Below are 18081 nucleotides of genomic sequence, written 5' to 3' on the forward strand. Positions count from 1 at the left end.
ATTTGTGTTATTGATGTTTCGTGCTAGGATTTGTCCAAGCAGCAAGTTTTTATAGAGACGATATTGACAAATGACAGAATTAAGTGTCAGGCATTTAAATGGAATCATGCTATACAAGGTTAACCATATTGATTTGTAATAAAAATACGATCAAGATCATAAAAAGAAAGAAACCATAATGAAATCAGTATGATCTAACAAATATCTAAATATTTGACTAATTTGTTTTATACATATACCTATACAATAGTTTTTCTAATGAAACATATAAGAAATAATTATAAAAAAAGTAGAAGTATAAACCTCATTTGTACTATTTAAACATCAAACTTTTCAAAACTACCACAAGGCGGCTCGGTATGCGTTTCTGTTTCGTGTCCCTATATAAGTTTAAACTTCAAAAGTTTAGCGTATTTATGAATTCATCAGTGCAAACTACAAGCCAATAGTTGCCCCAAAAATAAAAATAAACTATGTAAACGTTTCGTTAGATTCATGACAAATATTCACACATAATTATTTTTTCATAACGGAATGTTGACACCACACGATGCATCAATTCAGCAACGGTACCCTGAAACACAATGACGCACATTTGCGTCAACGCGCACTTCAAGCACGTAATCCCGCCATATCGTTCCGAAACGAATGCGTTAAAAAAAAGCGTTATTTCATAAATTTATAACACCTTCACGCTCGCAAACGTCCAATCGAAATTCATTCTCCATTGACGAACACAATAAAAAAAAACGGCACTTTGCGCATATCGTCACGCCCTTTTCGCCGAACGTGCAAATACACAATAATAAATGCATCGCGAATAACACCGCCATAATATCTACGTGAAAATTTTCAATTTATCATTTATGTACATTACAATTGTCGGCCATACGAATGTACGTACATATAATTATAATATAATGGAGACATTCGACGTTATAAATGTATGTATGTACTTATCGAACGAGGATATTTGCGGTGCGGTCACGTATTCCAAACCAGAACCGTTCCTATTAAATGTAGATATAAAATTTTATGCGTATCAAATATATAATACATATAAATATGAATGAGTCGGTGACTACAAAAGAATGCCATTTTCGTGTGTGTGCGCTTTCGCCAGTACTTGTCGTCGGTCTTGATTGCATTATCTTTGAACTTCGAGAACATGTGCATAGAGAAAGAGAGAGGTGCATGAACATATTTATTTACGTGTGTCCTTATGTGACAGGTCGTTATAACAACGGCCGACACGTGTTTTGGTCGCGTGTCGACTCAGACACACCCACGTGGATTTGCGACTTTGAAAGGTGTGTTGTAAAAGTTTTGCTTTTCAATCTACCGTATTTATTAAATATGCATATTCAAATTTTACGTGATGCTATTCGCGTGTGTTTCGTGCATGGAACTTCCTTATTTGAGTATAAAAATTGCGATTTCAAAAACCAATAGGAATGAATGTTGTTTCAGGCACTTACTACAGCATTTCGAAATTGCTTATCTAATATATAAATTCGAAAGAGACTTTGCATATATGTATATATGTAACCTTGGTTGGTTGGTTCGTAGACAACACATTCGATTTATTTATTTTTCGATTCATATGCACCGATTCGATTTTTTCGATTCAAAGGATTCGAAGTCCCCGCGGGCGAAGGCGCTGGGGGCGAAAGCTCCGGAGGCGAAGGCTCCGGAGGGCGCCGGATTCTGGTATACATATAATTTCGAAAGAGACTTAGTATATACATATGTTTGTTTGTTCGTAAAAGTCAATTTAATAAAAAAAACAAATGAGTATTCAAATAAATTTATATAAACTATTAGTCATGTTTAAGCGGTTTATAGTACAAATACCGAGCGAAGCCGGGTAAAACCACTAGTAGTACATATAGTGGTTAGCATATTATTCTTTCGAGCGGAGTGGTCACGGGTTTGAGTCCTACTAGAGTCCCGCTGCCGGTCAGACCTTGGTTTATGACTCCAAGTCGATCGTCTCCAATTTTTCTGATTTCCATTGAAACGGTTCCTATAAAAATTGATATCTCCTGTCCTATCTCTCTTGCTAATCTCAAGTTTTTCAGAGTCTTGAAGCTCACAAATTTATAAAATTTCTCCGTAGATGTCGCTGTGGATGTTTATATGAATTCGCATTGTATATTGATTGATTGTATTGTATCTGTTTATGTGCATTTGTCACTTTGGAGGGATCTGTAAAGGCGAGTGAGTGTTCATGTTATATGAAATAAAATAAAATATATGGATGTACATTGACAGTGAAAAGAGTTTCAATATGAATTGTAATAAATTTTAAATTACTTTTAGGATCGCTTTCAAGTTGTCTGAAATATAGGAAGAAGTTTAAGTACATAGACAATATTTCATTTTGAAGTACATATGTATGTATGGAAAAAGGTTTTGAGACATTGGTGGTTCAAAGGAAAAGCGTATTTTCAATAAAAATTTAATAAAATATACTCGTATTTATATGGGTTATTGTAATTTATGTATGTATACTTAATAAAATATAGCAATATATGGATAATATTTTAAATAGTAAATCACATCATATAATTTTACTACATTATTCAAGAGAAAATATTCTTCTAGCAGTTATCATTGGGCAAAGTTCGATGGTAAAAGTTTTTTAATATATCATTTTATGTGAAAAATTAATATACATGTGTATGTATATAATTGCAGATTTTCATATATATATATACAACACATTCTGTCGGTGAATCGGGACAATACCATAATTGGTTCAAAGTGTTCTAGAACCGATTAACCGGAATGATACAACTATGTACATTTATAACTAAAACAAGTTGTTTGTTTACTTGTTAAACTTTTTATCTATTTAAAAAAATAATGCAACATTCTTCGACTCTATAAAAAAAATATGGAACGTCTTCAATTTAACTAGATGCTAATTTAAAAACTTACTTCGTATCAAGGAAACGTTAAATATTTTTTTTATCGATTTTTAGCAACGTTTTTTTGCCTTCAGCTTATCGATTTATCTCAAAAAAGTTGCTTTTCATTCATATGTACAACTGATTTTTAGAAAAGTTTTGATTTTTTTTTATAATATTTAAAAAAATAAACGCTCAATAGTCACATATGTATTTAAGTTTAATTCGTTCGATTGTGATTATTTTTGACTGATTAACTTAAACTGAAAGCCGCCATTTTACCAGAAACTCGCATACAAAGCGCGCCACGCTCACAACGGCCATTTGTAAGGCAGAAGCTTTCATTACAACAAATCACCATTTTTATCACATTTTCGTCATTATTTTGAATATAAAATTTACTGAGAGCTTCTTTGGGATTCTGTATTTATTTGAAAAAAAAAATTCCGAAAAAATATGTGAATTTTATGAAATACGAAATATGAACAGGCCAAAATGTCACATTTCGCTTCGGTCTAATTTTATTTTCATAAATTTGTATATATGTATATACCAGGAAAGCCTAACAGATTCGCCTTACTGGCAATTTATGGAGTATTTGTACAGAGCATTGTTTGTATCTATGTATGGATAAATTTGACAAAAAATGTTGTATTTTTTGCATAAATTAGCGAATCTGAGACACCAAATACTCGAAATTCGCGAGAAATGGGACAAAATTGCCAATTTATTAGAACCGTTTCAATGAAAATCAGATAAATTGGCAAACTTTGATGGGAAACAATCGACCTGGAGTCACACATCCAAGGTCTGGCCAGTAGCACCGGGCAGAGATTAAACCCATGACCATTCGGTTTGAAAGCATTACATGCTAATCTCTAATCTATGCTTTCTAATATTTTCATTTTTACTCACTTATGTAAGTGTAATTTATCCCAAATCCGCACATATGAAGACATCCACAATAATGAAGACATTAATAAAAAAATCAGCGAATTTTCACTTTGAAGTTCCGTTTTGGGACTATAACTCATATTACCATTACTATTGCCAAAAATTGGCAAACAGTAACGGCGAAATTTCACCCGATTGCCAAGTTCGATATTGCGTTCAGTCAACGAACCCGGCGTTGCACTGGCGTGACCGAGTAATCGCCTCGAGCTCCGACAACTCACAGAGCAAATCGATCGAGAGATGCATATCTGCACTCAAACGGAAAACGGAACAAAAAAATGCACACATAGAACATCCACCTGGTGGATCCTCGGCGAAAAATTCAACCGGAAGTGACGCGGCGAAATAAATCGGAAGCGGCCCGATAAGGAGGATCCAAAGTGGGAAAAATTGGAACGAGGAGTGTTAACGGTGCGTGCGTGTAATTGGAACGTACATGCATATGTAGGCAATGCACGGACAAAAGAATAGTATGTAATTTCAATAAGTTAAAAAGTCTTGGAATTAAATGGTGAAACGTGCGATTCAGACTCGATCAAATGCTTCGTGCGTTTATCAATGGTTGGGGATGTGGGGTTGGTTGGTTACCTATGCTTGTGAGGGGTTGAAAGTGGTGATTATCACGATGGACGAAAGGAAATATGTATGAATGTCCGATATGTTTACGTTATCGGAAATGTGTGTAGTTTGGTATTTTATAAAATGACGTTGCAATCTGTAGGATTTCAAATTAGTGAGACGCAAGAGTTGGGTCGTGCAAATGATCGTATCTGAAATTTTATCACAAGGACTTTTCATTTTGGATTTCTTGTCGATGAGATTTATAGCCCATCGCCTAGATTTTCATGTCAGGAATAATGTTTATATATCGTTCAGAAGGAATTTGTATTTATTGCATTTTAAAAGTGAGGGTTTATGTATTTAAAATATTCTTGAGTTAACTTTCAATACTATGTAGGATTGAAATTAGCTTCCTTTATGTTTTTACTTATACTACATTTTATTATTTTGTATTCATTTTAACAGAACCATGGCAGAAAATAGTGCGCGTTTTTCATTTCATGCAAATATTAAAAAAAAATATTAGTACCTACATATGAATTTGTCAAAAGTATCTGCCGATTTCATAAAATGAGCAATTTAACGAATCTGAAGTGATCCGATTTAACGATTTCATGAAATAGTCAATTTGAAATAAGTAATTAGTAAATAATATACATACATAATCCAAGAAGTGTGAAACGCTGTATGTTCGGCACAACGTGGAAAGATAGAAAATGGAATACGTGGTTGAAAAGTATGATAAGGGTAATTGATATCGCGGAGAGAATAAAAAGATTAAAAGTGTAAAATGATCAAATGACAAGGTGAGAAGTGTGACAAGGGTAGTGGATATAGAAAGAGTGAATAGCAATGGTCGGGTCATATAGTTGGAGAATAGACGAAAGTGCTCAATTTTATCCAAGATAATGTAAAAGATTTGAAAGGAAGGCCGCAAGGAAGATGGAAAAGACGTAGACGAAGTAGACGAAATTAGAAAAATGTGTGGGTTGAGATGGTTGAGATTTGCCCAAAGCAGAAACGAATTGAACGGCTGTAGATGATGATACTGATGAATACACTAAATGTAGGATCTGGTTGTTTGGAGACATGGACGGTGGTGTGAAATGAGACTCGCTGGACGGATAAGCTTTAGCTAAGCGTCACATGACAAGATGAAAACTCAACCATTCTTCAACTCATCTATGCCAACCTAATAAATCTTACATGCTATAAAACTATATCCCACAATAATAACTGTGAATACTCGAAGCAGACGGCGAACTTACAAGAATGATTTACGACTTATTTTTGTTCCATATAATATATGTATTTACATTATTTTAATAATAACAAAAAGCATGTTTATAATATTCTAACATTCTAAGATTTTTCGGACAAGATATAATATACATATAACACAACATATTTTAAGAAATCTGATTTAAAATAATAATATGAACAGTAAGCGTTCGCTTATCACACTGCCAGTTAATTGTCTGTAAAATGATTTAAAATTTAGGCTACCATTATTAGCAACGCCTGCCATAACTCACATCTCAAAGGAAGACATACGGAATGAAAAACGAACAAATCTATGATGATAATCGAACTTATTTAACTATTAACAGTCAAACTGTTCAACATGGCAATGCAAATTGTGCAAAATGATTGAACCATGTGTAAACACTGCTACAAAACAGTATAAAGGCGAAAATACACTGAGTGGTACGGAAAGTCATGCCCTTGCCTCTCCGCAGTGTGAGTTTACCAAATCGAATTAGGGTGTACATAGTTGCACGTCCAGAGTGCATATGTTTCTCCTGAATTTCTTCAAATATGGGATTCACCGTTATTGATCACTGTCAAGCAAGGATAAAATATCACCGAAAACACTCCAGGGGGTGATTTTTGCGACTATATACCAAGTATATGAGCTAGGGGTGTTGCGTTTTTTTCGCATGTTTATAATTATTCAAAAAAAATATGTACCACGTACCATTCTGTGTGTTTTCGCACTAAGCGTACATTAATTGACCATCCTTTGCAAAATTGAATATTCGTATATTTGTCCAATATGCAAATCTTCAGTTTTTTTAAATTACTTTCTACGGGTTATCTCAAAATCGACAATTATGGCTAAACTCACACATATGCACATTATGTTCACAATATATTTTAGGTCTATTCTTCAAATTTGATATATTATTTATACTATCTCGTTTGTTATAGGAGGAAGTCGGAGCCTTTTCAAGGTTTTTTTTCCAAATTTCATCCACCCGAGCAACGCCGGTTAGTATTATATAATATTATATAATATATAATATACTAGGAATATACACATTGCCGTTAGCATACATTTATACAGAGTAGGAACATAAGGCGTAACAAAACGATCGAATGACGCATTCCCTATGACCCCTGGACTAAGAGGACATTCACACACACACACACACACACACATATAGTAAGCAACCCCTTTGATAAAACATTAATATGGAATCCATAGGAAATCCATACACATCCATACATACAGAACTTTTCCTTCCGCAATTCCAGCAATCGGATATCTCATTTATCAGGGTGGCGAGCGGTGTTATAATTCCCCTAACCGTGACCATAATAATACCATGGGATGAAATTACAAACTGCACCTTATACGCACATTCATATATCGATGACAGTGAAAAACTCTGGGGGAAAGTCATGCGTGATGCACTTTCGTGATTAAAGCCCAACTACGTAGGTAATGGGTGTACGTGTCAAAAGAGGAGCTGCAACAATGGGACAATTAACAAGTGGCAACTGCTTCTTAGTGTCTAGGAAACTTTTGGCCTCTGAAAGAGTTAATTCCGTAACGAGTTCGGAACTTTACTAATAACCGCAAGTCACGCGAACCGCAACGACACAGAAGTGCACGAAACTATGCATTATGTAGTACGACCCAACGTGGAAACGCAATTTATCATCGACGACACCTGTGAGCGACGGTAATATGAATTACTTTTGCAAGCCGCAGCTCTGTAATCTTCAATCACGAGGGTTAAACGACTCGAGTGAGAATCGAACTGAATAAAATGCCCAGCTGCAGATGGTGCTGCGTCTAATAAATTGGACTTTGTTGAGTGGGGAAATTCTGTCACTTTGGAAATATATTATAGTGGATTTGTTCCAAGATAAGAATAACAAAAACGGAGAGGGGCTAAACCATCAGGGAGATGGAAATATCCATCCCCAGATAGGTAGGTCGATACTGAAAAGCGCGAAACTCTTATCTACGCAACAATTCAGCCACTTTTAATACCCACGGCCAGGAAATTACAAACTTCTAAATGACACAGTACTTCCCGGCGATTTATATTTATTTGAGAAACTTTTTATCGTCCTATACGTAAGTGAATTATAAAAGCATCGTTTGTGGTTATAAATGTTGAAGATCGCATGGTTTTGGGGGTCCACAAGAGAAAAATTAGCATATAATATTGTGATCTAAAGTTGTAACATGCAAAGTATTAAAAAAAAATTACAATTTAGCCAGCAGCATTGCTCAGTGGTTAGCGTATAATGCTAACGAATGAGAGTTCTCAGATTCAAGCCCTGATTTTACCATGATTGAAAATAGTCGTACGCTTTGTGATTTGGAAGTATTTCTGCGGTGCTGCTAGTCAGACTTGGTTATTTGTGAAAGAATTAATAAAGTTTACAATTTAGCTAGCAGCATAGCTGAGTGGTTAGAATATAATGATAACGACTGAGAGTTCCCGGGTTCAAGCCCTGGTTTAATCTCGATTGAAAATAAACGTATGCCAAGTGATTCAAACTTGGATATTTGTGAAAGAAATTTTACAATTTACACAGCAGCATGGATTGGTAGTTGCGTTAATGCTAACCACCGAGAGGTTCCGAGTTAAAGCTCTCGGTTGACCTCGATTGAAGAGAATTTATTTCGAGTTTATCCGTAGTACTGCTGGCCAGACTTGAATATCTGTGACTCCAAGTCTCGAATTTTTCCTTTAAATTTTTGCCAATTTTTTTATTTCATTGTTGAAACGGTTCTTCAACAAATTGGCTTCCAATGGCATATTTATCACCACTATTTAAATATGGTTTCAAATTTATAAATAGTACATACATACATATATCATAGGTTTCACTTTGCATATTGGCATAATGATTAATATACATTAAAAAAAAAGTCATACAGTGAAGTCTATCGCCGAGATAAAAAAACAGCATTAATGTAGTAGTGAGGAAATACAGCGGTCGTATGGCCTCCCAAAACCGTACATAATACAAAAAAAAAAAAAACAACGGGGTAAGCGATTGTTTTAATCAGTCGAAAAAAGTGGGTTTAAATTATGACCGGAATCGATAAATATGTTCGATTTTCGTCAAGATCTCAATGGTTATTGAATCCAGATCGGCCGTCTTTTGTTAGGGTTTGCCAATTTATCTAACTTTATTGTTGAGACGGTTCCTATGAAATCGGCATCCCATCCCTATCTTGCAAAATTCAGCTAGTCTGAATTTGGTGATTATATAAAAGTATGTGTATACCTTTAAAATATAGCATTTATTTAAAAATTGAACATTGAATAATCATACTGAGAATTTTTCAAGTCTCTTGTCACTATTTTTATTTATGTACATACGTATCGAGATCATTAATTTCATAAGCATTGCACCGAAACATACCAAACAACAATTTTCAGATCGATACAGTCGGAAAATACGAACGATCCAATTTCAGTCACGCGAAAGCGCGTTGTACCGTTTTGCCAGTTGATTCGCAGAGGTCGAAAAGATAAGATCAGCCGTAGTTAGCGCACAGACAGATAGATATGTAGTAGCCAGCTAGACGGCAGATTAGACGTCCATCTGTCTGACAGGGAAGAGATGAGCGATTTGTACAAATTTCGTACTGTTACGCTCTGACGGCGACGACTATCGTGCACATACATATGTACATATAATTTAAAGCAGATTTACCGATTTTCCTCGCGGGTATTAAACTGGCGAATGCTCACCGAGCGTAGCTGCTTAATCTCCTCACCCGTGATGTGGACCGTTTTCCAGCAATTAAATATGCACGAAGCCGATCGGATCGTAGCACTTCCGAGTGCATACTAGCACGTGAAAGTACATAGTTTTGACGTAAAACTACGCTCATTCGCGAGGGATCGTAAAGACGACGCAATTAAAATCGCCATAAACCCGAAGTCAGTGAGTAGTAAATATTTGAATGGTGATTGTTAACGAAAATGATTCCTTGGTGATTTAAAGTCCGCAGTATTGCATCTAAGTTGTGCGAAAAGTGTGCGCAATTTTGTATGAAGTACTGTATATGAAAATTTCGCTAACACTGATTAGTGGTTACCTAGGTGGTACCTACACACAATCTGCTTTAGATCGTCGACTTTAGTCTTTATTTAAAAAAATATACATATGTATAAAATGTATTATGAACTATTATTAAATATATTATAAGAATGGGTTTTTGAGCATTTATATCATCATCTTCATCATTTACAGCAACACGCCATCTACTGCTGTATAAAAGCCTCTCTAATATTCTTCCATTCGTCTCTGCTTTGGACAACTCATTCCACACATTTTTCTTATTTCATCCACCCATCTCTGCAATGGCCTTCCTTGCACCATTTTACACTCCTTCCATCCGAGCAATTCTTTCGTCCATCGATCGTCCCTTCAAGCTACGTGAGTCGCTCATTACCATTTCAATCTCTTTATTCTCTTAAATCAATCATATTTCTCAACCACGTATTCTGTTTTCTATCTCTCCTCTTTATGTCGAGCATATAACGTTCTATACTTTTTGTGTGATTTGGGCTTTATGCAGCATTCTGGCGATCAATTCCCAAGTTTCCCAACGATTCATCATCACTGGCAAGACACGTTGATGCTGTATATACTAATATTAAAATAAGATGATACTATAAATACTAACAAAAATAAAATATAAAATGATCACTGGATCAGTAGCTATAGAATAGACTTGAGATGTATTTATGAATAATAAAAACCATTTAAAAACAATAATAAAAAGACTTGAGTTAATTATAATGATGTTCAAAAAGAAAATTGACAAGACAATGGTGACACAGATGAATCTTTGTAAAAAAAAGCAACTGTATATAGTATTTTTATTTCGAGAAATTTATAAGTACATACATATGTGTAGACTAAAGGAGAATCTTTCAAACTATGTTCCGTGGAATACTGGTGTTCCATATGGCGTGTGCAAGTGTTCCGTAAAAAATCATCGATAATAATATACATACATACGCCTGAAATGGTTTAAATATCAAGCACTAGTGTTATTTTGTAGCTGCTTATTTATAAAATAACCAATATGTTCCATATACAGTTTTGGATAAAAGTGTTCCATGGTTGAAAAAGTTTGAGGAACTTGATATATTTGTTTTATCTGGGATTTTAACTAGCAAACGATAGGCAAAAAGCACAAAGTTCCAATAATGTAAGCTAATTCGTTTAGGTATAATTACGTCTATTTACATAACACAACTACATATTCAATTCGGGAGAAGAAAGGAACAGACAAAAGCAACAAAAAATCCGAACCGAGACGAACTCGGCGAGTGTGATACTATCTCTACTCTAGTAGTGTTAATTGTGTGTTATTTGAAATAATGAAATTCGTGATAATGAGGATGCATTTAAGCGCGCGGCGAACGTCAATTACTCAGCTCTAATGCAAGTGCATTCACAGATGACATTGTTCAAATACGAATTTAACAATATAAGTATATTAAAAAAATCGATGCAGAGCCTCGAAAGGGTTATAAGCATTATGTTCGCTACTCTGATGGCTCACGTATGTACTTGCATCACGCTGTAAAATAACCGTTCAGCTCCTTATTTATAATGGGTTATAATCGTTACAACGGGCCCGCGGCATCATTAATAATTTATGATTATGATAAAGTGGTGTTCGGTGCAAAACTGCGACACATGATTCAACTGTAGGGATTCCTGAGTGATTCCCGATATAATATGCAATGAAAAGTGCATATGAGACATGTAGTATAGTTATTATAGGCTGCTCTAAAATAATAACAATCTTTGTCATATGTATGTACATAAAAATAGTGAGGTCTAATTATATGGAAATTAAAGAACGAATCCTAACTAAACCTTCATATCAAGGGTAATATAAAATAGCAAGATAATATAAACAGCTTTGCCCGGTGGTTGCATTAATGCTTACCACCAAGAGGTTCCGGGTTCAAGCCCTCGGTTGACCTCAGTTGAAGAGAATTTATTCAGAGTATTTCTGCAGTGCTTGTATATTTTGGACTTCAATTCGATCACTTCCATTAAAATTTTTACCAACTTATTGATTTCATTGTTGAAACGGTTCCACAAAAAATTGGCCACCAACCGCATATTCATCACCACTATTTGAATATAATTTAAAATTTATAAATAGTACAAAGGTATTACTTTGAGGCAACCGGTAATGGCATCATGGTTAGTATAAATAAAAAAAATCATACAGTGAAGTCTATCGCCGAGCTAAAAAAGCATATATGTAGTAGTGTGAAAATACGGCGGTCGTATGGCCTCCCAAAACCGTAAATATAATACAAAAAAAACAACGAAGTTATTTACCAGTCGAAAATAAGTGGGTTTTCATTATGACCGGAAACTAAAAATTTGTTCGATTTTAGTCAAGTTCAGAATGGTTATTAAACCCAAAGTGTTCTGGATTCATTTCGATGGTTATTAAACCTGGGCGGTTTGAAACAAAATCTGGATGGTTATTAAATCCGGCCGTCTCCTGTTGGAACTCGCCAATTTATCTAACTTTATTGTTGTGAGTTCGCCAGTTTGTCTGATTTAATTGTTGAAATGGTTCCTCATCAAATTGGCAAACCAACCTATTCGAATATTTTTATATATGTATGTTATAATTTCAAATTTATAATCTATAAATTTATATATGTACGTACAAGTTTAAAACTAAACGTTAAACTTTAGGGCAACTAATAGTACCATGGTAAAATAAAAATTAAAAAATAAATAAATCAACCCGTATAGCATTGTGAACAAGTCAACAACTGCATTTAATAGTATCGAGTTCATTCACACGGTATAATTCGCGTAATCTTGACTAATTGTTTAATTCGAACCAATGATCATAAAAACGATTTATGTACACCCGCGCACAATTTCACTCAATAAAGAAAGAAATTACACTTTCAAAACAACACACAAAAAGCCGTGTTTGTTTAGTAAAAAATGTGCAATACAACACTATGACATAATCGAAGACAAATACAATACATACTAACGTGGATCGAAACCCGCCAAGTTTGTTTAAATGGGTCGTACGGGGGTTTAAGCTACGAAAAACTTAAAATTATGCATTCGTATATATTCACTTCGTAGGTATACTATAAAAGAGAAAGAAGAGCGTGCCGATTCGAACATGACGTTCATAAATAAACGGATTCGGAAGCCATAAATATGTCCGCTGTAAAATTACCAAGATGTAGGCCTCTAACGGGTCGCGTCGGTAGGGTTGATGATATTCTATTGCTAATTTTATTAACGAATTATTTAAAATTGGATACCCTTGACATAATTCTATACAGTGGAGTAAAGCGGGCAAATAATAGCCGTTGTAGATTTTGGAGGTACGTGTATACGGATTGAAACATTTCTCCGTATATATTAAAATACGCCAGTCACGTTTTAATCGAGTTTTTAAGATCGTTCATTAAAAAAATGAAAATTCGAATAAGAAATTTTTTAAGTAAATTATGAAGTGAAAAACGAGGTTAAAAACAATCAAACATTTGGCAAAATTGGCGCGTGCTCTTACCGTTTTTATATGTATGTATATCACAGACTTTCTTTTAGACTTGAATCAGAGTACAATTAAATAAAGTATGAAACTTTGGATGCATAGTTGAATGTTAACTTAATTATGTTGAGATTATAGTGAAAGTTTATTGGAGAAGATGGGAAAATCTTCTGAACCAAACTAAAATACATATGTTACAATAGTTAAAAGCTACGTACTTAAAAGCCTAAGGAAGGATTATTATTATTCATATTGGATTTAAAAATTTATTTTTGTTTTTTACCACAGTGTCATTTTGAGATTGTCCAATAGCCAACTTTATACATATATATGTATATAAATTTGTAATATTTTTAATTTAATTCAATAAATGGTGGCAAATGCGGGCAGGCCACCTATTTGGGTAGGAACCGTTTCAACAATGAAATCATATAAATTGGCAAACAATGATAGGTAAGCTGGATTTCTGTTGTTCTGGAGTTCTGGCCAACAACACTGTATCAGGGTTCGAACCAATGACTCTTCATTTGCTAGAATTATACGCTAACCACTGAAATATGTTGCTAGTTTGAAGAAATGTAGAAGAAACATGTCGAAATAATAATAAAAGTACGAATAAATAATGACACGAAGATACGCCTCTCACTCGCTGGAGTCCACGTACGTGTCCCATGCCGGACGAGTAAATGTAAAATGGAACAAATTTTATATAAATTTGATGTTCTCAACTCAAAATGTGGTCAAATTTCATCTTTTTGTTAGTTGGAATACTCAAAACGAAAAAAAAAAATTCCGAGATCGAAAAAGATTAAGAAAAATGATTTTTTTTTATTTATGTATATGCAGAATGATCTACACGCTGTGCTATCTATCGTTTTAACCACCGAATAAGTATTATATATCAATTAATATGAAATTCGCTTACGCACACTATAATTGTGTCGCGTTTGGTCTCATACAAATTTCATATACGAAGCGGAGAGAGGGAGAGAGTAGAACGTGAAAATTATCGATTCGTCTGGGAAGAAAATGAGCCAAGAATATTCCGAAAACATTCGTAAGTATAAAACACCGAAAAGGCGACAACAATGAAAACGAAAATCTACAATAATAATATGCACGTCAGATCACATCAAATTACAATGCCAAAAACAGCACGAATTCGACCAAACTAGACCTAGATATTTCGAACGTTCAGGGCTGAACAGAATGCCGCATTTCGAATACGTAACCGAGTTCCAATTTAAATAGCCGCGATTAAAAAACAGCGATGGTTCGCATCCCTGCTTTAGTAGGACTTTCGTGACGTTCTCTAATAAGATCAGTCGACAAATTGATAGGCGACTTATGTAGGTAAAAATTCTACGAACGACTAACGACTGGCACCAGTAGACACAACCAAACGGACTTCGTATACACAAAATTAAATAATCTATACATAAAATATATATTTTATTACACAAACATCCATCAAAAGAAAGCTCACAAATACGTCAAAGTGACGCACGTCGCAAATTCGCCTTGGGAAAAACCCGGAAAATTGCCTATAATGTATGTATTATATTATATATCGTTAACATTCATAAATTCGATTTTCGCCATCTTTAGACGGTGAATCATTGCATTCAGGGATCAAACAAAGAACCTTTTAAAGCCCACGCAAGAATTAATCGTTAATTGTTGACGAGACAAAATTATACGTACGTGTCGTGATTAACCCTTCGGTAATGACCGGTTTACGTGTCATGCACAATGCAATATTTTTCCCCGTACAAGTTCGATGCACTTCGGCCGAAGAATCTGAAAAGTGCTCGATTTCGCAATAAAGTAATATTTAGAAAAAAACAAAAAAAAGATAAGCATTTATCATATAAGCGTGCGTTAGTCTTGCACGCTATATTCCTCGAAAAAATGTGTCTAATAAAAAACAAAACCAACTGCTAACCGACAAAGTTTTAGATAATGGATGGTTTTAACAATGGCGAAGAAAAACCGTAGTATTATTCTACATAGTATGGTTAGATATGCGGTTAATTGAAATCGTTCGCTGGATAATGTAATATAAAGACACGCGTTCTCCTAGCTAACTTTTACTGTCGACAGTTTAAAGTTAACCGTATCTGTAATAATAAAAATAGAACAATACGGCAGTAGTTAAATAGAAATGTTTAAGTTTCAAGTGCGTAAAACTGAACTAAGAGCACATACGGGCCATAACTAAAATAGATTTAATGGCTTTTTCACGTATTCAAAAGGTAAATGTTGACGGTTTACATGCTAGCTTTAAATGGATATAAACCACATGGAGGCCTCTTCTGTTCGAAACTCCCCTGGATGGAATTTTTACCAAAAAAGGGATAAAAATACATCAACACATAGAGGAAACGATTGTATCGTTTTCTACAGACGAATCGTTCATAAGAAACTTGGAAATGAAACAGGTGTAACAATACGATGCGTATAAATGCGAAGTCATTCGACAGAACGGGAGTGCAGTTTTTGCAATGAATCGACAATAAAATGTTGATTATTGATACAATTTTTATATAAAATCACGTTTTGACGTGAAAAGAATTGCTTCTCATATATAAAACGGGCACAACTACATAAATTTCGAACGTGGACTAAATAAATAATGATAAAACTGAAAATGACTTTTACTCAATCAAAAGAAAAACATCAGACAGAATTAGAATACTTCCCAAAATGGCATTCATTTACAATTTATTTTGATCTAATATTACCATCAAGTTTAAAATTCCCTAAATAAAATTTCGCTTAAAATCACTCTTATAAAAGAAAGTCATAAAAATTAATTTTGCCTAATTTTACACTCAAATTAAAATGTGGAATATTTTCATCGAATAATTTTATACCAACTTAAAAAGTTAATTTCAATTTGAAATTAAAGGATAATACAAGAAAATATAATAATAATCTGAACGTTTCCTATCTTCGACGCATTTTTAATCAAATTCATTATAAAAATACATATATCGATACATTAACTTGTAAACTTCATAAAACCAAAAATTACATTCTTTTTCACGAGAGATTGACAATTATTTATATATTCATTTATTAAAAACAAAAACACATAATATTTCAATGTTTTTACAAAACACAATGATCCAATTTTTGTACATAAGTACCAAATACCTTAATTACACATAATGGTTATATACAAAATATGGGTTGAAAACATTTTGTGACAACCCCTGCCACTCAACTCTTCCACTGCGGAAGCCGCTATAGCAGCTCCGTTATATGTAGATGTTCCTCTTCCCAATTCATGGAGCAGAACTAAAGAGTTAATTGCAGTGCGTCTCAATATTACTACTGATTCACTCGATTCAACCAGAAAGGTCTACTAACCCGAAATTACATCGTCATCGACATCACCTACTCTTGCAAATATTCTGTTGATGACAGCCAAACTGCACTTTTAGCTGTCTTTCTTGCAAAAATGCTGAAATGGTTCTAGCAAATTAACAATTGCGAAACATTTATTCAATCTTACGATTTCTATGTAAACGAAAAATGATTTAGTCAATAGCAAGCGTCAAAAAATCAAAGTCGACTTTAATGAAAAGTGTCCAAAGGAATCCGGTGAATAATTTAACACGTTCGATAAGAGTCAAGACTAGCGGATCGTGCCAGAGAAACGTTACTGAATAAAATGTGGGTAAAAATTGCAAGAATTTCCTGTACAATATAACAAACGACCAGAGTGCATCGATGCACACACGTGCACGCATTTCACCCCGTTTCGGATCGCGAATGCCGACACACGCTCTGAAACCAGCTTCGAATGTACCCCAACCGGATGGATGTTCGTCGACGGGTTAATCGGCAGCCCGTTAAGTCGAAACGGCCACTGCTAATTTAGATATAAATTCGTAATGATATTATGGTAATGTCCGGATTCAACGAGACCGGAACGCTGCCGATGATGTGGAGATGACCGTGATTTATTCGAGATGTGGGCTGTACAGTACAGCGAACGCGCTGAAAAGATTTTCCGTTACGCTGAAGCAAATATATTACTTTAATAATAATAAACGACAACTGGTAATTAAGAGACTATTAAATACCGAGACATGTGTACTACATTATTCGGAGCGGTCGTGAATTTTTATTTTAACTATGCAATTTGATATTCGATAAGATGCTATCGCAAGAACATATGTATGTATGAATGGTACATAAAAATATGAAATCCGGAACAGATTTATGTGCAAAATTTTACTACGCTGGTTTTGATTTGTATTCAATATCGTACACGCTATGTCAAAATTTTATAATTTTGATATATTTATATGAGCATTATATGTATATTATTCTATCAAATGATAATGCATACACACATTTGTAAGGCTCATACTGTATAAAAGTCAATTTTTGAATATTTTTTAGCATTATGTATGTAGTTCTATTGTAAGCATCAAAATCTTAGGCTTTATGTTGCATATATGTATATCTATAACTGGGAATTTAGGTAAAATATTCGAAAAGAGAGAAAAAGAAAAGTTCTAAAACACTACTAATAGTGAAGAATGTAAAAGTTAATATAAAGCTAAAATCATTTATTATCAATTTTTTATTCCAGAAATATCCCATTCCTATAAATAATTGTATTTTTTTGATGGAAATACAAACATGTATACAAATTTCAGGCTAATAACGATTATGTACATATGTACGTTTACAATATTTAAAAGAACTTATAGTGGTTTCTTGGGGTTTATTTTATAGTAATAATAAAGTTTCATACTAGTATGCTTTTGTTAATAATTAAATGAATACTACATTAATAAAATCAAT

The 18081-nt window shown here is 34.0% G+C and overlaps 1 protein-coding gene across 2 annotated transcripts in view; it reads right to left on the reverse strand.

Annotated features, from left to right (window-relative positions):
- The window catches only part of LOC143913356 (microtubule-associated protein Jupiter-like), a 116129-nt gene that overhangs the window by 4699 nt on the left and 93349 nt on the right, over positions 1-18081 (reverse strand). The gene's annotated exons all lie outside the window — the stretch shown is intronic.

Source organism: Arctopsyche grandis, chromosome 6 (genome assembly GCF_051622035.1).
Source record: "Arctopsyche grandis isolate Sample6627 chromosome 6, ASM5162203v2, whole genome shotgun sequence".
Taxonomy (NCBI): Eukaryota; Metazoa; Arthropoda; class Insecta; order Trichoptera; family Hydropsychidae; genus Arctopsyche; species Arctopsyche grandis.